General features: G+C 42.1%; 2 protein-coding genes across 5 annotated transcripts in view; both read right to left on the minus strand.

Moving 5' to 3' along the window:
- Positions 1-19851, minus strand: part of LOC107157133 (multidrug and toxin extrusion protein 1) — a 612661-nt gene that overhangs the window by 268735 nt on the left and 324075 nt on the right. The gene's annotated exons all lie outside the window — the stretch shown is intronic.
- Positions 1-19851, minus strand: part of Epn2 (epsin 2) — a 96120-nt gene that overhangs the window by 66972 nt on the left and 9297 nt on the right. Inside the window, exon 1 of one of the 4 annotated variants that reach the window (XM_048796053.1) lies at positions 19703-19813. The exons of 1 other annotated variant lie outside the window; for it this stretch is intronic. The gene's annotated coding sequence lies outside the window, so the exon portion shown is untranslated. Of the gene's footprint in view, positions 1-19702; positions 19814-19851 lie in introns of those variants that run through there. 2 more of the 4 variants (XM_048796038.1, XM_015503433.2) reach the window with 2 other exon arrangements.

Consider the following 19851-nt stretch of genomic DNA (forward strand, 5'->3'; position numbering starts at 1 on the left):
CTTACGAGATACAAGGTTTCTTTTTTGGGGTGATGAAATATTCTACAATAATATTATGCTAATGGTTGCACAACTCTATACTAAAACCACTGAACCATTTACACTACTAAATACCATTTGCACGCTTCAAATGGGTGAACTTTATTGCATGAAACATAAATCATGTACCAATAAAACACTTAACCAAAAAAAGAAAAAACAGAATGAAAGAAGCTTACATCTCCATCATCATAGAGCAAAGTATCCTAAACACACGGCACCAGGGAGAAATGATCCATACTGTGCCAGGCCACTAGTTAGTTTGCTTGTTTCACATATTGGAGATTAAACACAGGAGTGCCCTACAACTGAGTAACAGCCCCAGTTTTTTTTTAATTTTTTGATTTTGTGACAGGGTCTCACTAAATTGCTGAGGCTGGCCTCAAACTTGTGATCCTGAATTTGTGATCCTCCTGCCTCAGCCTCCACAGTGGCTGGAATTAGTCATGCACCACCATGTCCCACAACTAGAAACTGATATTCTTTCTCTCAGGGTTATGAAATCCAGCCAGACCTGACTCAAGCATGCCTATACTATCATATGTTCATATTCAAAATGAGCCTGTAGCTGATTAACATAAATTTCTGGAAGGAAGCCAAGATTGTGGTTCTGTCCCAATAGGAACCAACTAGGCTCTGTCCCAAAGCCATGGTCTGATTTAAACCCAAGGAGATGGGGAGGAAGGTATTACAAAAAGAATTTTGGCTCAAGCCCGAAAAAATATTTACAACTCATAATACAATGAACCAACCTTCCAAAATTATAAAGAGAACCCAAGAGAAAAATGGGAACAGAGCTGTTCACAAAAAAATATAAATGGTCCTTAAACACATGACAGCATGATCAGTTCACACTTAAGAAAATGCAAATTAAAATTATATTGAGATACTATTTACCTGTCAGATTAGCAGGAATCCAAACATTTGAGTACACCTGCTGTTAGCAAGACTGTGGGGAGACAGTCATCTACATTGCTGGTAAGAGGGCAACATGGAGCGCTATGGAGGGGAAAATCTGCCAAAATGACAAACTGTCTTCCCTCTGACTCTTTAATGTCCCTGTGGAACACCTGTACACATGAGAAATGACTGTACATGGGAAGACAATGCACTGCAGGTATGTCATGAAACAGCATGCTGAAAATGACCCGGACACCTTTATTTATTTATATTAACTTTTTTAAAATTTCAAAAAGAAACAACTTCATGATATTATATTGAAGAGAATGACAATGATCCTTCATATTCTGATGAGAAAATCTGTAGTATACAGAAAAAATATTTAAAAAAAAAACATAGAAGTGTATGCACTATATATAGGTGAGCCTGTATTTTATTTATTAAATAAAAGCTATCTTATGTTTGCATTTGTATTAGCAAAGAAACACTGGAAGGATATTCAAACTGCAAAGATGATTATTAAGAAGAAAGGGAGACAGAGCAGACAAGATCAAGAGTGAAGGGCAAGGGGGGGCTGGGTTATGACTCAGTGGTAGAGCACTTGCCTAGCATGCGTGAGGCACTGGGTGCGATCCTCAGCACCACATTAAAATAAAGGTATTGTGTTCACCTATAACCAAAATATATGTGTGTGTGTGTGTGTGTGTACACACACACACACACACACATAAAGGTGAAGGGCAATATTTTCCAATGTAAATTTTAAGATCCTTTCATTTTACTTAATTTTTTGATTTATTAGAGATTGAACCCAGGGGTGCTCTACCACTGAGCTACCTCCCCAGATCCTTCCCTCTCCTTTTTTTTTTTTTATATGTATTTTTTAGTTGGACACAAAACCTTTGTTTTATTTATTTATTTTTATGTGGTGCTGAGGATCAAACCCAGGGCCTCGCATGCGCTAGGCAAGTGCTCTACCGCTTGGCCACAACCCCAGCACTCCCCTCCTCTTTTTTTTTTTTAATACATTTATTTTATTTGTGTATTTTTATGTGGTGCCGGGGATCGAACTCAGGGCCTCATGCATGCTAGGCAAGCACTCTGCCCTCTGAGCCACAACCCTGGCCTCCCCCTCCTCTTTTTTAAAAAATTTTTTTGTAGTTGTAAATGGACAGGATGCCTTCATTTGTTTATTTTTATGTGGTGCTAGGAAGAGAACCCAGTGCCTCACACATGAGAGGCAAGTGCTCTGCCACTGAGCTACAGCCCCAGCCCACTCCCCTGTTTTTTTGAAACAGGGTCTCATTAAGTTGTCCAGACTGGCCTTGAACTTTCCATCCTCCTGTCTCAGCCACCCAAGGAGCTGAGGTTATGGATATGCGTACCAAGCCTAATATCTTGCCTATTCAAATGAGCTTTTCATCTTTAAAAAAAAAATCAATCCTTACAATATATATATATATATTTATTTATTTATATGTATATATATTATATATTTATATTTATATATTATAAATATACATATTTATATATAAATACATAAATATAAATATTTATATTTATATCTATTCCAGAATCACAAAATCATGAAAGCCTTTTTGGCCAACAGCAGCCCACGAGTGAACACCAGCCAAAGCCCACCTGTATCCTTCTGTATTCACCTGTGTGACAGCCAAGAAACCAACCACTGTCAACCAGAGGAGAAAGACCCCAGGTTTTCCTGCAGCTGTCCCTTTCTTTCTAGGACTCCCCTTCATGTTTCCCATCTCAGTGACTTCCCCCACTATCAACATCCACATCCAACCTACCATCCACTCTGATATGAGCTTTTCCTCTCCCATGGGCCACCCAGTGTGGCCCTGAGCAAGTCTGTGCCTCCACCATAAGGTGGCAAGGTCAAGCCAGGCAATAAAGCCCTCCAAGAAGCCACTCATGCAGCAGTCCCTTCCCCAGCACCAGTCCTGCCAGGCTCTGGGCATGATGCTGGAGGATGCAGATTCATGAGACACAGCCTATATCTGAAGAGCTCAAGTGACACCACACACAGCAAGTGAAACAGATGATAACAAGGACATGGGACAGAAGCTGGCCAGCATTTGTGTGGAGCATTTGAGGAGCCCAACAATGTAGGTGAGCCATGGACAAAGCACATTCCAAACAAAATAGGTGGCTCAGGACATGGCTTGGCTGGGGAAAGAGTGAAAAGAAAAAGGCAGCAAGAGGTAAAGCTGAAAGGGAAGAGAGATCAAATCAGAATAAGCCCTGAATGCCTATGACAGAGGACTTGGGCCTTTCCCCTGGGTATGCAGGGATCAGGGGTCACCATTCCATGATTTTCCCACCCCTCTGACTCAGTTTTTCCCCCAGAGCCTTGCAAACCTGGCCTTCATTAAATCAGGTAATAAGAAAAGTGCAGAAGAGGAAAAACAAAAGCTGTAAAGATAAAAGGCTTTGGTTGGCCCTTGGAATGAGATTTTCTGGAACTTTCTCTCTGAAATGACCCAAGGCTCCAAGATACCAGATCAGCCAGTAACTACTTTTCACATTCAACAAAAACAACGGCAAAACTGTATTTCCACATCATCCACCAGAAGGAGAAAACCTCAGACCAACCAATTCCAAATTGTATTTCCATGGGCCTCACAAAAAGGGCAGTTTTTAAAATCTCAAATTTCTAAGAGCTTGATTCACTAGCCAGTGTGTTACAGATTGTTTTTCTTTTAAGATAGACAACATTTTTCCCACTCCTTTCCAAGTTTTAAACTGATTTTCTTCTAATTAAAAAAAAAAAAAAAAAAAGTCAAGCATGGTGGTACACGTCTACAATCTCAGAAAAAATCGGAAATTTAAAACCAATCTTAGCAACTCAATGAGACCCCTCAACTCAAAATAAAAAATAAAAAGGGCTGGAGATGTAGCTCAGTGGTAGAATGCCCCTTCCCTTTCCTTCCATGGTGCTGGGGTCAGAATCCAGTGACTCACACATGCTTTAGCAAATACTCTACCACTGAGCTATACCCCCAGCCTTGTAAAAAAAAAAAAAAAAAAATTCTTAAATCTCCACCAGTTGGTCATGTAATGTGGCATACAAATAAATGCACACTTGTGCTAAACACAAAGCACACAGAAGAGCTTGCTACCACCCTCCTGGTGGCCACAGCCTTTTGGAAAGATTCATATCTTCTAATGGGATTGGCTCTGTGACTCATTGGCAAGGTAGGCCTGACCCCTTTGGGCAGTGCACCTACCCTTTCCAATATGGAAGACCTGCTTGCAGGGACTCTCAATCTGTTCAACTACCCACATACAGTGTCAATGCCAAGGGCTCCAAAAGAAAATTTCTAGATGAGAGCATATCACAGGTCTCTCTGATGTGACCTGGTTGACTAAGGTTCTGCTCCTGCTCTCTGGGTTGCCTCAGACTTATCTGTTGAGCCCCAAGCAAACACATTTTCTGAGAAACTAGACTGTTTTCTCTTCTGCAGGCTCCTGAACAGTGAGACAATAAACTGTGTGGAAAGAACATGCTGATCCATCATCAACATCTCATCATCAATCCAATCCAACCTTAACAAAGTGAAAAGATATTGCCAGAAACCAGATAGCTGTCAGCTGGAATGCTGCCCTTATCTAGGAATGGAAGGTCTTCAGAGACATAGACCACAGCCTGTTGGTATTGAGAAGGATGTGGGAAGGACTATTCATTCTTTTATATCAAATATGGGTAAACTGAGGCCCAGAGAACATTAAATGACTTTGACCAAGGAGTTGGTCTGCCCCATTCTGAAAGCCTTCAAAGTGCAGACAGTGCTGGCACTTTTTTGGTTCCACTGTCCAGCCCTGAAATCATCTTCTCCACCAGACAGGCTCTTCCTCCACACTCCCTGTCTCTGCACAGTACCAACACCCACCCAGGTCAGTGTTTATTCCTCCACCCTCCCCCACCTACATGCAGGTACTTATCAAACTCTCTCAGTCCAGCAAAGCCTCACCCCTACTAGACAGCTTCCCCCAGGCCTCCTGAAGAAGAATGCAGATCCCCCAGCACCTGGAGCATGGGAGGTGGGGAGGAATAGCTTCCTTGGAAAGAACACAAATCACAAAAGATGACAGACCTCTCCCAGCATGGCCATTCAAGGGAAACTCTGAGCCTTGCCATGACAGTTAAACAGATCACAAAGACCTCGGGGTAGTAAAAAACAAACACCAATAATGTAAAGGAAATAAACCAAAATAGCAATAGTAATTACAGTGATAAGATCAAGTTGTAGTTTAGTCCTTTCTACTTACATGTACTTCTAAATTTTCTGGTGACCATCACTGGGCTCAAAGAATGATACCCCCAAAATATAGCACTTTGGCATGCTGGGTACTTTGAACCAAAAGACACTGGAAAGCCTCAGAACCAAAATCTCTCTGACCTTTTCCTATCTTCCTGTCATCCCTCTTTTTCCCCCAGAGTGAGTTATGGAAATCAGGATTCCTCTTCCCCAAGTCAGGTTGCAGAAACTAGAGAGCCTTTTTCCCCAAAGCCAGCCATAAAAACTAGAAAGATTAGCCTCCTCCCCAGTGAACACATCCCTCTGTCTAGTGATTATAAGATGCTGGCCATAAAGAATTATCTGGCCAGAAATAATGGCACACACCTGTAATCCCAGCAACTCAGAAGGCTGAAACAGAGAACCACAAGTTCTAGGCCAGCCTGCACAACTTAGCAGAATCAAAATTAAAAAAATATAAAAAAATTTTAAAAAGCAGGGGTACTTGAGGATGCAGCTCAGGGATAGAGTGCCCTTACATTCAATTCCTTGTGGTAGATGGGGGGAGAGAAATTCTCTGACCTATTTTGTCCAGTAATAGATCACAACACCCTTATTCCAAAGGTCTCATCCCAAACGTGAAGGAAGGAATACTACAACTGAGAGGACAAGAATAATCTGAATCTTGTCAGGTTTCCCAGCTCAATCTATTACTATTGGGATCTACCCTTTTTGTCCAATCACATTTCTCATAGCTGTTTCTGCTTCACAGAACCTATGCATAAAATAGACATTTTCCCCATTTTCCCCCGGTCATTATGAAGGCTCCCTTGTCACTTAAAACAATGATTATAGAAAGGAGTTGTTTTTCTCTTGTAAGCCTGTCTTTTGTTATGGCATGACAGTAGTGACCCTTATGATAAGGAGGGAAGCTAAAGCTCCTCCCTGCCTCTCCACCATTAAAACAGATATCCTTAACAATCTCAGGGCATTTAGCACAAAAAAAATGAAATCTGCCTAGAAATACTATACTGCATATCATCTATTTTAGTACAGCTGACTTTAACTAGTCTTTAGAAACTAGTGATTATAAGATGGTGGGGAAGAAATAAAGTTAGCAAGATGTTTCTTCAAAGGCAAAAGAACTAAATGAAAATGGAGATTGGAGGAGAGAGGAATTAGGGACTTAGTTTGTTTAAAGAACACCTACTCAATACTTTGCAATCAGGTTACATAGTAATTTGTTGTGCTACCTGCCTTTTTTTTATACTGATAAAATACATTCTTTTAAATGAACAAAGAAAAAACACATTATTTCATAATTTCTTATTTTTCTTTAAAAGAGGGATAACAGGATTTTTTTCTTCCTTTTTTAAAGCATAGGAGGAATTAGATTAGATGCAAAGACCGTGTTTTAAATGTTCTCTTTAAAAGGTCTTCTTTATAATTACAACCTATACTAAATGATATAAAGCATAAATTAGGCTCCAAGCAAGGGAAGTGGGTCCTGAATGGCCCAAAAGATCTTGTTTAAAAAGCCATACCACTGGAAGACAGGCCCAAAGGCTTTGGAGCTGAATCTCAAGAATTGCTCCTACCCAATATGCTGTGAGCTGAGCCTCCAGCAGTTATAGACAAGGAGAAGAGTATCTCAGCATTGTCCTGCAGTGCCATAGGCAGGACACCACTGGAAATTATATAATCCTCTTTATTCAGCATCTCTGAGGCTCAGACTACTATCCTTTGGTTTGGCTATTCTCCCAGACTCCACCCTTTTCAAAATAACCTAAAAGGAACAGTTCAAAACAAGGCCAGATGAGTGAACTTTGAGAACTTTGGAAGCATACTTATACTCAGCCCCCATTCTAGAATGATCAAAACAGGAGGAGGTAGGGACCAAGCATTAGTCACTGGTGCTTTAAAAAAAAAAAAAAAAAAAAAACTCCCCAGGTCATGCTGATTAAAATACAACCATAGTTGGCAATCACTGGCTTAAAGAAATTCAGAGAACATAAGCAAGTAAATGAAGAACCCAAGCAACAGGGAAGTGGGGAAAAGACAAAAGTTGGGCCAGAAAGCCAAACTGCAGGTCACACTACAGCTGGAATAAATAAATGACTGGTTCAGAGTTGAGGTTCCTGGTATTTAAAGTGAAAAGGATTCACTTTGTCTACAACGGATAAACCAGATTCAAGAGATTTCCCTTGTCTGGGACCATAGATGAATGCTCCCTCAGGCCCTCCAAAAAGAGAACATACAGCATGGTATAGCAGAGTATGCCCCACCCCAGTTCCATAACTATAACTACCAAAGTTGTGGCATGGGCCACTTTTACCATGTCTCTCAAAATATAGATGGTTCCACAAAACCAGCCTTGAGAAGGGTATCCACCTGTCAGCATCCAGCTACTATTAACAGCTGCCCACTAACTCTCCTGAAATCAATGCCCTGAATAGAAAACACCAAACCCAGTTTTGTTCCATGACGGTAACAATCCCTCCTGGACTCCGGTATGTAATGAAAACTCAAACTTCAGGCAGACAATGACTATTTTACTGCAGTGCCTGTTAGATGACTAACAGCACTGACTCCATATCCAGGAAAACAAGCTCTTCTATCAATGGCTCTTCTGAAAACACAAATCTATTCCCATAACTCAGGAGGAAGGCAAAGTCCCAGAGACTGACAAGCATTTCCTCTACACCACTGCCCATGAGGGCCACTGTCCACCCTCACACCTGCAGCTATGGCTGCTCAAGTCACCAAGAAGGGTAGGACTTGTGCATCAGACAAGCAGGCCTAATGGTCACCAAATTAAACAACAAAAAGACAGAAGAGGCCTCTGAACCAGGCACATGCCTGTAATCCCAGCAGCTCAGGTGGCTGCAGCAGGAGGACTACAAGTTCAAAACCAGCCTCAGCAACTAAATGAGCTCCTGTCTCACAATAAAAAATAAAAAGGGCTGGGGACTTAGCTCAGTGGTTAAGCATCTCTGGGTTCAATTCCTAGTACCTTAAAAAAAAAAAGCCTGAGTCTCTTAAGATACTGATGTTACATATCCAGGAGTGGACTTTTCTGTCACATACACTAAACTAGTTCTTTGTAAATGTGATTGCTTAAATAAATGGAAAACTGCTCTCCTGCCTTTTCACACATTACATTTTCTTTATGATCCACACCCCATCACCAATTTCAAAATAAGCAATGAATAGTTAAGTTAAAATAGCAACTATTCAAAATAGCCACAGGTAAAAACAACCCAAATGACCACCAACAGATGGATTTAAAAAAAAAAAAAAAAACTGTGGTCCATAAATAGAAATAAAATGATGATTACGTGGTAAAAGGTAACCAAGGGCTGGGGTTGTGGCTCAGTGGGAGAACGTTCTCCTAGCAGGTGCAAGGCTCTGGGTTTGATCCTCAGCACCACATAAAAATAAATACACAAAATAAAGATAACTAAAAATTTAACCGTGTATAACTAAAAATTTTTTTAAAAGCTCTACAATTTTTTTATATTTATTTTTTAGTTTTCGGTGGATACAACATCTTTATTTTATTTTTATGTGGTGCTAAGGATCGAACTCAGCGCCCTGCGCATGCCAGGCGAGCGTGCTACCGCTTGAGCCACATCCCCAGTCCATAACTAAAAATTTTTAAATAAATAAATAAATTATTTTAAAAGAGGAAACTAAAAGGCTACAATGAGATTCCATGTATATGAATGTCCAGATTAGACAAACCCATAGAGATAAAAAGTAGATTAGTTACCAGGGGTCGGGGAAGACTGAACTGGGGAATAACTAATGAATGTGGATTTTTTTTTAAGGGGGGAGTGATGAGAATTGGGGCAAGAAACCCTAAACTGTTGAAGCTGGCCAGACAAGAAAAGTGAAAAGCCAAAGAGTTTGGCTCACTCGATGCAGATCCCTCCACAGGAGATCATACAAAGGGTTCCTTATAACCAGAACCCTAGTTCATACCACCAAACAGCAGTTCTGAGAGTTTGGCTTGGAACTTCACACTGCAAACTAACCTGATACCCAGGCCTCTGAGATGCCTGCTGAAAATTCAACTATCAGCTGGGTCCAGGCAATGTCTAGAAAGGACATTGGATCTTTCAACAAAATATCTTTAACCCAGTGCAAACAGAGTTTACCTCCAGACTCAGGACTGAAAGAAGCAGAGACTCCTAGATGCAACAGGAAGTAGACAATGTACTTGCCATTTCACTTGGTTCTCCCTATCCCTCTAGTAGGACCAGACTTGCAGAGGAGCCAGACAGGGAGTCTCTACCTTGTTTTCTGTTGCATTCCCAGTGTCCAGGAGAGTACATGCAGAGAGATGTTTAACTACATGCTTGTTATGTCATTCTTTTGATGGATTTGGCTCTAAAGTTAATTTAAAGACTTGCTTGTTACAAACTCCAATGCAAGACAGAGCAGAAGGTACCAGAATGTACTAGAGTTGGATGCCAAAAAAGGAGAGAACCAGGAGACCAGGAGTCATGGCACAAACAATACTACCTAAAATAGCATCAGAGATGCTGTGGAGCATAAAGCCCTTGGTCAAGAGAGGAGATGGTATTGCCAGGCAGAGGCAGAAGAAGGGGCATCAGTGGGGATGAGATACTGGGGGAGAGAAGGAGGGCACAAAACAGGAAGGTGGAGAACTCAATTGTCCTGAACATGGAACCCTACCACAACTGAACTCTATAAGTTCCTTTATCCCCAGAGTGAAGACCAGAAAACTAAAGGAAATGAGTGGGCACCAGGAGGAGAGTTGGGGCCCACAGAGAACTAGCACACATATAGACCCATCTAGAAATGGCGCCAACACTGGCTCCAACCCACTGTTACCAGGCAACAGTGCAGCCCCCAGCTGCCAAGTGTTCTGATTTGTCTATGAAACCGCAAGTGTGGATAGCTATGCGAGATCTCCTGATTTTCATGTTGGCAAGTACAGTAGGCAAATGATGACCTCTCAAAGATGTCCACATCCTAATCCTGGAAGCTGAGGATATTTTAGGTTACAAGGCAAAGGAGGAACTAAGGTAGCAGACAGAATTACAAATTTCTAATCAGCTGACTTGAAAATAGGGAAAGTATCCTGGATAACCCAGTGGACCCAATGTAATCCCGAGAGAATTTCAAAGTGGAATTGGGAGACAGAAGAATCAGAGTGATGCCATGAGAAAGACAGGACAGTAAAAATGAGCTGTGAGGACAAAAGGGGCATAAACCAAGAAATACAGAAGGCCTAGAAGCTGGAAAAGGCAAGGAGATAGATTCTCCCCTAGAACCTCCAGAAGGAATGCAGCCATTGATGACAGCATGATCTTAGCTTCCTCTACCCTATACAAAAGTGTTAGAGTCTGTAAACAAGTCAAAATAACACCTGGCATTTTGCCAGGGGAATGTTAAAGTTCGTAAACAAGTCTGGATGGTGCCTGGCAAAATACCAGAGGGAGTGGTTGGAGAAGTAACAAAAGCAAGCCATTAAGTGTGGAGATTCCTTATTGGTTGACTGATGTATCTAGTTTATGCTAATTAGATAAGCTGTGTGGAATGTATAAATACTGCTCCTGTCCTGCAATAAACGGCTCCTACTCCTGCTGTATCAACGTACACAAGTTATTCGTCACCCCCCCTGATTATTCTGCTGCAGCCGTACTCCGGCACAAAAGCATGTTACAGTAGCCATAGGAAATGAATATAGCACCCAGGGTTAATGTTTAAAAAGAGATACAGTACATACAGGCAAACAAGACACCTCTGTGGTCTAGATTCACCAAAAGACACCTTTTTTTCCAATCCAGACAGAGGAAAGTTAAGGGCTGGGACCATCTCCTCAGCACAAGCAGGAACAGTGGCTCTCTGACATGCTTTCCCTTATCTTTACCTTAGTCACAAAATTCTCCAGGGAGTTCTGGAAAACAGAGCTGTTTAACCACAGGAGTTTTAGTCCCAAGGGTCTGGTTCACTGAAGCACCAGCAAATCACAGAGGCGTCACCTGGCCCAGAGAAACTGGCCCTGAGGAGAGGGTGGGACAGGAACTTCTCTCAACTCCACCCTTCTCACTGCACAAGCACTATTCAGGTCTTCTGAAAGAAGCCTCAGCACCTCCCTCCCAGCCACCCAAAGGGCACTCTGCTCATCCTGGCTCCCCAGTACCCTCAGCAAGGAGGCCACTTTGGCTGTTTTCAAACCATACAGAAACACTTTCCAAAGCTCTTTTGAGTTCCCCACTTTCATCCGAGCAGAGCTGCTCTGCTTAGGAGTCGGGTGGAGGACCTGCAACTCTGCCCGTTCACCACAAAATGACCGTGTGAAAACATGGCCCACAAGTCAAATCTCACCCAGCTCTCACCAGTCCTGCCTGAACAGCCTGGTCAGCCCACACCTGGGCCTCTGTCACATGTCCAGCCCTTTCTCCTCCTAAATCAGCCCAGGCTGGATAGCAGGCCTCCAGGTCTCTGCACCACACAACACCAATGACCTGGGTTCCTCTATTCTCATTTCAAATTTCTCCTCCACTTTTCCTTCAAGATTTTTTTTTTGCGGGGGGAGGGCAGGGATGTATGAGGGATTGAACCCAGGGGAGCTTAACCACTGAGCAATATCCCCAGCCCTTTTCTTTTTTTTATTTTGAGACAGGTTCTTACTAAATTGCTTAGGGCCTTGTTAAATTGCTGAAACTGGCCTCGAATTTACAATGCTCCTGCCTCAGCCTCACAGTCCCTGGGATTACAGGCATGCACCACTGCGCATAGCTTTCCTTCAAGATTCAACTTCCAGATCATTTCCCCTGAAGCCTTCTCTGATTCCCAGACTCCATCCTTAGTGTCAGGTACCAGTTCCTAAACTTCTCTACAACCTAGGGATAATGTTACCTGTCCTACATCAGGAGACACCCTCTTACAGACCCAAAGCTATCTGAAGGCAGTATTTACATCTTATTCATTCACATATCCCAACCTGGTACACATAATATATATGTGCTCAATAAGCATGAAATAGTGAATAACCTGAATTGGACTATGAATGATTTTTTTCCCCAAAAAATCCTATGCATGACCTTATTACATGTATTAAATGTACCAGGTAGAACCTCACTTCCAACCTTTATCTAGTAAAGTGAATCTATCTGAATTAAGAACTCTATAATAGGGCTGGGGATGTGGCTCAAGCGGTAGCGCGCTCGCCTGGCTATGCGTGCGGCCCGGGTTCGATCCTCAGCACCACATACAAACAAAGATGTTGTGTCTGCCAAAAACTAAAAAATAATATTAAAATTCTCTCTCTCTCTTAAAAAAAAAAAGAACTCTATAATACAACCATCTTTAATAAAATTACCTTAAAGAAACACAGTTTTTTAATTTTACAAGCATTGCTTGCTATGGTCATTATAATTCAGGGTGTGGGAAGGAACCTGGCTGGCAAGCTTGAAGGAACAGATAAGAACCTGCTCTGCCTGCTCCATGCCTAGGGCTCAGGTAGAAAGGATTACCAAACAGGTGGCTCACAATCTCTCCTCCTGCTCTCTCTCACCTTCTTTACACACCACTAAACTAACCCCCTCCTCCAAAGCTGGCTCAGAGATGGCTCAAAGTCTGGGATTTGACTGCAAGTTCAAGGCCAGTCTCAGTAGTTTAAGGAGGCCCTAAGCAATTTAGTAAGAACCTGTCTCAAAATTAAAAAAATGAGGGCTGGGGTTGCAGCTCAGTAGTAGAGCGTTTGCCTAGCATGTGTGAGGCACTGTGGAAATAAACAAAATAAAGGTATTATGTCCATCTACAAGTAAATTTTTAAAAAATGAAAAGGGCTAGGGATATGGCTCAGTGGTTAAGCTCCCCTGGGTTCAATCCCTCAAAGTTGGCTCAAAGTCTGGCTCTAGCCAGATCCCACCTCCTTGGTGGCCTTCCCTCCTCCTTTCTGGACCCATCACAGTTACTCCAAGACAACTCAGAGCCCCAGCACCCACAACTCATTACTGCAAAAGCTTCCTCCTCTCTGGCTCCATTTACTCCCACATTCCAATCTCTGACATTCCCAGAGGCTCCCCTGAGCATACAGATAGATCTGCTTCTCAACCCACACAGACCATTAGATTTGTCTGGGGCACTTCTAAAAATTACTGGCTCCACCTTGATTGGTCTGGGGTGGGGCTCCATGGGGCATTTTTAAAAAGCTTTCCAGGCCATGTGGTTTGCAGGTGCAAATCAGAGATAAGATCTACAGGCTCCCAATGTGTCAAATCCAAATTTCCCAGCCTGCACTGAGGCCCTCACCTCTCCCCAAACAAAGCTGGATTCTGGCCTCCCTGCACACCCTATCTTGGAATCTGAATATAGCCAGACTCTCACTCAGGAAGTATTCCACTCCACTGGGCCTGCCAGAGGACCCTTCCTCAAACACTAGAGGTGGCACACACTCAAGAACTACCAAACTATCTACTGCCAACAAAACAAAACCCCCAAGGCTGCTGCCTCATCAGAGCTGGTGGCCATCTCAGTCAGTCTTCACTGCACTCAGAAGGCATACTACCAGGCAGAGCTGCTTCAGGAGCTTGCACACATGCAGGTGGATAGATAGAGAAACACACCACCACCTGCACCATGCGCAGACTCACCTCAAGCTTTGCCTCCTGCTGTTCCTGGATCTGAAATGCCTTCCTATCTGACTCTTTCCCTTTCCTTGTCCTTCAAGACTCAACTTAAATCCTACCTTCTCCCTTACTCTTCCAGATTTTTTCTCCTTTCTTGGCCTCCTGACAAAGAATCAAACTCACAGCTCAACACATTGCTAGTTTCTGTCTCACAAATGTTAATTTTGTCTTCTCAATTAGACTAAGCTCCTAGTGGCCAGAAACATGGTTCTTCATTTACACCCAGCAATTTGACTCCAAAGGCCATGTATTACACTGACCTCAGATATCCTGCCCTATTGTCACAAAACTGTCTTTGAAATGCCTATACTTCTACGTCTCCTGGCTACCTCTTGTAAAGTAGTATAAAAATTCTTTCTCTGACATGGTTTCCCAAATTTTTGATCCAAAGTAGAGTCACTATATCCCAGGACAGCTCTGGTATCAAACAGGCACACAGGGAGGACCTGCTTTCAAGAAAAAAATGTGAATCGCATTTAGCTTGTCAGCATTCCTTCACTGCTATGACTGCTGGAGTGGGGGATGGGGCTATCATTTAACAGCAACATTCTGCTCACACTGATTTATTCACTTCAGAGTCCTAAAGAGTTTACAAAACAAACTAATCCAAATCTCCAGAGCCTCTTACAAGTGCAGGACAGGCACCAACATAAAGCTATTTACCATCCTTGGATCAAGAGCTGCAGGCAGTTTTCAAATCTTGGAAAAGTGCCCACACCACAGCCTCCTTAGGACACTGCTGAGAAAACTACCCACTGGCTAGAACACACGTGGTAACTACCTACCAAGGAAGGGGATTCTTTATATTTTTATTTACATGGAACTTTTTAAGCACACCAAGTTCTTCTGCATGAATTTGATCACCTTTTTAACAACAGCATTACCAAAGCATTATTTTAGTCCTTTGGTACCCATGTGTAATGTTTACAGAACCAGTGTACAGAGCTTCAGGCTTACCAAGAAAAAAGAAAAGTCCCCTTCCCTCAAACAGCAATTTAGACAACTACTTTAACACAGCTTTGCAAACACAAAACCCTTACCAGCCCACACAGAGTTCCTCCCAGTCAACCCAGCTGGATTACCCCCAGGTCCCTGTTGCACACATCCAGGCTGCTGAGCATCTCTGAATTTACTTCTGTGATCCTAGACAGGGAGGTGAGCTGTTGTCATAGAAATGACTTCATAAAGCTCCAAAATGAGACAGGTATAGGACTGAATTCAGGTCCTGTGAGTCACTTGGGTAGGTGCACATGGCCAAACTCACCCCCTCGAAATCTCAGCAGGCTCACCTGTGAAATTCCTACTTATGAAGGCTGCTATGAGGGTGAAGTGAGATAATGGGAGCACAATACAGAGTGAAGGAGTGGAAATTATGTGGTTATGAGTCTGACACAGGTAGGGCACTGATACTAACTGGAGCACTCAAAGGCTGTGTGGCCTGGGGCCACAAATGCAAAAAGAGAAACTTGATAGGCTTTACAGGACAGGCAGGGATAATTAAATCAGATACTGTGCATAAAAGGCATAACTAGGGCCTAGCACACAGAAGACATTAAAAAACCAACAGAGCTCACACGCATACCACCCCCAATGTTTGTTTTTGAAGGATAAGCTAACTACTACTAGGCAAAAGGTATATTTTTTCCCAAACTCTAAACATCAAAAAATATGAAATCAATCTGAATTGTTAGGAGGAGTGACTCTCCATTAAACACCAATAGCCCATCACTAATGGCCCCATGAGATTCTGCTCAGAAGCATCACCACCACCATTTTCCCCAACCTCTCTCCAAGCTGCATTTCTAAAAAGCCTCAATAGCGAACATCTTGCCAGATGTGTAGGTTTGATGAACCTGCTTTTCCAACAGAAAGGCTAACTGCCTTTTGGTAGGCCACCAACATTCCCTTCTTTAAGGAAAACGTTCCAACTAATGTACATAATGCTTAATAATGCCTGTGACCACAGTCCCAAGTTACAATCAAGAAATAACAAAGTGAAAACATCTCTCTGAGAACCCAAATTTCCTTTCCAAGTCATACCACCATCTTCAGAGTGAATATTTAGAAGCATTTCAGAAGTAGAAAAGTGTCATTTTGCATTTCCTCTGCACTACTAGTTGGTGCTAGACACCTAACGTGCCTGCTTCGTCAGTCCTCAGGCCAGAGTTCCCAAGTCTGATCCTTTCCAAGGATCAGAAGCACTTGGAAACTAGTTAAAAACACACACTCCAAGGCATCACATACTATATGGAAACACTGCAGTAGAGCCCAGCAATGTGTTGACCCAGCCAGCCTTTGGGTGATTCTGATGCACACTACAGTCTGAGAAACATAGCATGTCTATTCCATGAAGTGGTCATTGCCAGCCTCACTTTATAGATGAGGAAACCAAAGCTCAATGATCGAAGTGCCACAAGTCACCTAGCCAAGAGGCCCCCTAGTACCCATATCTGATTTCAAAGCCATCTGCCAAATTGGCCTTTGTAGACAAACTATGGGTGCCATTTGGTGCTCTCAGATACAAAACTGCCACGTTGTGACAATGACAATACCAAAAAGCAGTGGGAGCAAGAGGAAAGATGCAGTCTTGCACTTAGAAGCGATTAATTATAAATGACTTTAAATCTACACCATGCATTAGCCCTAGATGGCCAGCCATTCCCCAGGATGAGCCTATTTTTCCCTGTTCTATTGATCAACTGGGCTACATGAACAGGAGATAGGAGTCCCTTATATTTTAGCCCTCTGTGTGCCCAATTCCTTACACTGCTTTGAATAGAATTAAGTTACCTGTTCTGTGTCTAGAATAGGCTTAAAAGTGCTGCTATACACACTGCCTAGACCAGGACCAACAGGAAATGGAAACAGCTAAAGACCTTTGCGCCCAGCAACAAAGCAGGCTCCAGTACCTGGAAGCACTGGGGATGAGTCACCCAAAGAATCCAATGCATATAGAGAACATTGTAACAATGCTGCAAATCTGGTTCAAAAAAGGAGGCTCCCCCCCCAATCAAATTCTAATCTAGAGTCTGTCTGATAAAGTGGCCCATTAAATTACTGACATTCAAACTGCAGTGCTTTCATATATCCTAACGTTAGGAGAAAGCCAGAAATCTCATTCACAATTCCCAATCTTCTGAGAAAATATAATGGTGATTTCCAGATCACAGATTTACCCTATAATATAAATGAACAGTCATTATTCTATGGCAGTTTCTACAGGAACTACTAGAATAGAAGGGACCCAGGTCTGGGAATCATACAGACCTCATTTGAATCCTTGGTTATGCCCAGCAGGTCTTCCTACATTACTTAATCTTTCTGAGTCTCAGTTTTGCCACTCAAAGATGGATGGTAATATCTATGCTAAATGCTGATGTGAAATCATAGGTAGTTTTTTTGTTTGTTTTGCTGTTGCTTTCTTTTAAAGGCTGCTGAAACAGCTTTGAAGACTTTTACAATGCAAGAAGACTTAATCACTTATCTGGAAATAAGTATGAGCAAACACATCCATAGATGGAAGCAATATTCAATACACACTTACTTTCACATACACTCATGTCAAAGTATTTGTTTTTCTAAATTTCTCTTTTAGACACCATGGAACAAGCTATTTAAGAAATAAAATTCTGCTGGGCACAGTGGCACATAAATGTCTGCAATCTCCACAACTCAGGAGTGAGGCAGAAGGATCACAAGTTTGAGGCCAGTCTCAGCAACTACTGTCTCAAAAAATAAAAATAAAAAGGGCTAGAGATATAGCTCAGCAGTACAGCACCCTGGGTTTTATCCTCAGTACCAAAAAAAGAAAAAGGAAAAAAAGAGAGAGAGAGAGAAAGAAAGAAAGAAAACTCCACAGACTATCAAAAAGCTTGTCAATTTTAAAAAACACAACAGATGGACATGGTCATTTCACGAATGCATCTGACAAAAACAAAATGTGAGAATTTCAATTATAACATCCTGCATTACTTGCAGTACATCTCTTCTTCCCTGAGACTGGGTTTCTCAATTGAGGGCACAGGTATAATAATATTCTTGAGTCCAACACACCTGTTCGAATGCCAGTCCTGTCACTGGCCATGTGATCTAGGGCACATGACTTAAGCCCACTGGGTCTCAGTTAACTCATCTGTAGAAGGGGAATGTGTGACTGATACATGACTGCTGGACCAACTGTAGTGGTTTATGCAAAAGCAAAACAACAGTGGAGCCTGCAGAAGGGATTAATAAAAATGTGTTCCCCTGCCCCAAGGACTACTTGTAACAGACTTTTACTAAGCACTTGCCATATGTCACAGGCTGATCCAGACCCTAGAGAAGTAAGGAAAGAGAGGGCAACCACTGGCTTCAAAGATGTCACAGTATCACAAATGCCTCAGACACAAAGGTGCAAAGTGCTCCAACACTATGTGGGGTGAGGAGTCTAGGAGAGCAGAGGAGAGAGACCCAAACACCAGTGGAGTTCACTGGCAAAGGCTTGACAGAGAGGTTTGTTTGAACTGAACGTATGAGTTAAAAGTTCAACAGACAAATGGGAGTAGAACTACAATTCCTCACATCCTCTCCAATCTCAAACCGCTAAATCCACGCTCTTTGACTTCCCCAAGGCTCAGGATCACCAGGTATTGATGGCACTAAATAATTATTCATACCCCATCAACATGAGAGAAAGGCTCTGGGAAGGAGTGAGAACAACTGCCAAAACACTTAGAAACATTTCTGGCGCATCCCAAAAGCATGACAATGACAATTCCATGGTTCTTCATGGAATTCACTCTCTTAGCACTTTAGTCCACAAAGAACTGAAAGTTACAAGTCCTCCTAATATATTTTCAAAAAAAAAACAAAAGACCCTTTAACTTCAGAAAAGCCAAAACATCAAAATAAATCAGTGTCCCAACAACTTTTCAACTACTTTTGCAGGAATCTTCATTCTTGGGAAATCCATGTCTCGTTATGAAAGAAAGTTACATAAGAGGCAACCATATTTCTACACTTTCTAAAGGATGGGTCACTTTTCAAGACTGCTAACCATGCTAGGTATTATCACATAAAAGTTTCACATTTCCTCACACCTCAAATGCTTGGTGGAAGAGAGTGCCCACAGAGCTACTCATCCCTCCAGCTCAGGGTTCAGGGAGGCAAAAAGCCTCAGGAGAGACAGGTACATCCCATAGGACTTGCTCTGGATCCAGGGACTTGTAGGATGCAGGCAGCCTGAATCATGCCTTAGAATAATTTATACTTTACCAAACTCTTCATAGATTGTAGTTGTTGTTGTTGTTCTGGGGATTAAACTCAGAGGCACTCTCTCCCACTAGCTACATCCCCACCCCTTCTTAATTTTTTTATTTTGAGACAAGGTCTTGCTAAATTGCTGAGGCTGGCCTCAAACTTGTGATCCTTACTACCTCAGCCTCCCCAGTAGCAGGTGTACATCAATTTGCCCAGCTTACCAAACTTTTTAATAGCCAATGCCCAGGCAGACTGATAAAGATAACCAGCCCACTTTTAAAATAAGGAAACAAACTTTGACAATGTCAAAGTAAAAATGCTGACAAGTAAAAGCTGACATCTAGTTGTATTTCACCAACACAATCATTTGTCCCAAACACAAGCAACTGTACAAGTACCATTCAGAAACAAATTGTAGTTCGTTTTGATGTTTATTTAAATACAGATGAAAACTTAATTATCAGTGCAAACTCAATCACTACTGTGCAGGATTCAGTATACGATTCTGTCAGTACCTATCATTCCATCTCTAGAACTACAAGATGCCAAATCTTCATTACATTATATAATGGAGGGGTGTAGATAATTAAAATTCACCTTTTTCAAACATTTCAATCCCCTCTTCCAATCTCTTCTTTCACAGGGTATTTTCTGCAAGTGGAAAGAAAGCATTCATACCTCTCTGTCTTTTCCTGCACATTTTCTTGTGTGAATGTTAAAAATAAAAGGCAGGCGGTGGGATGGGG

The sequence above is a fragment of the Marmota marmota genome, unplaced genomic scaffold, assembly GCF_001458135.2.
Source record: "Marmota marmota marmota unplaced genomic scaffold, marMar, whole genome shotgun sequence".
Lineage (NCBI taxonomy): Eukaryota > Metazoa > Chordata > Mammalia > Rodentia > Sciuridae > Marmota > Marmota marmota.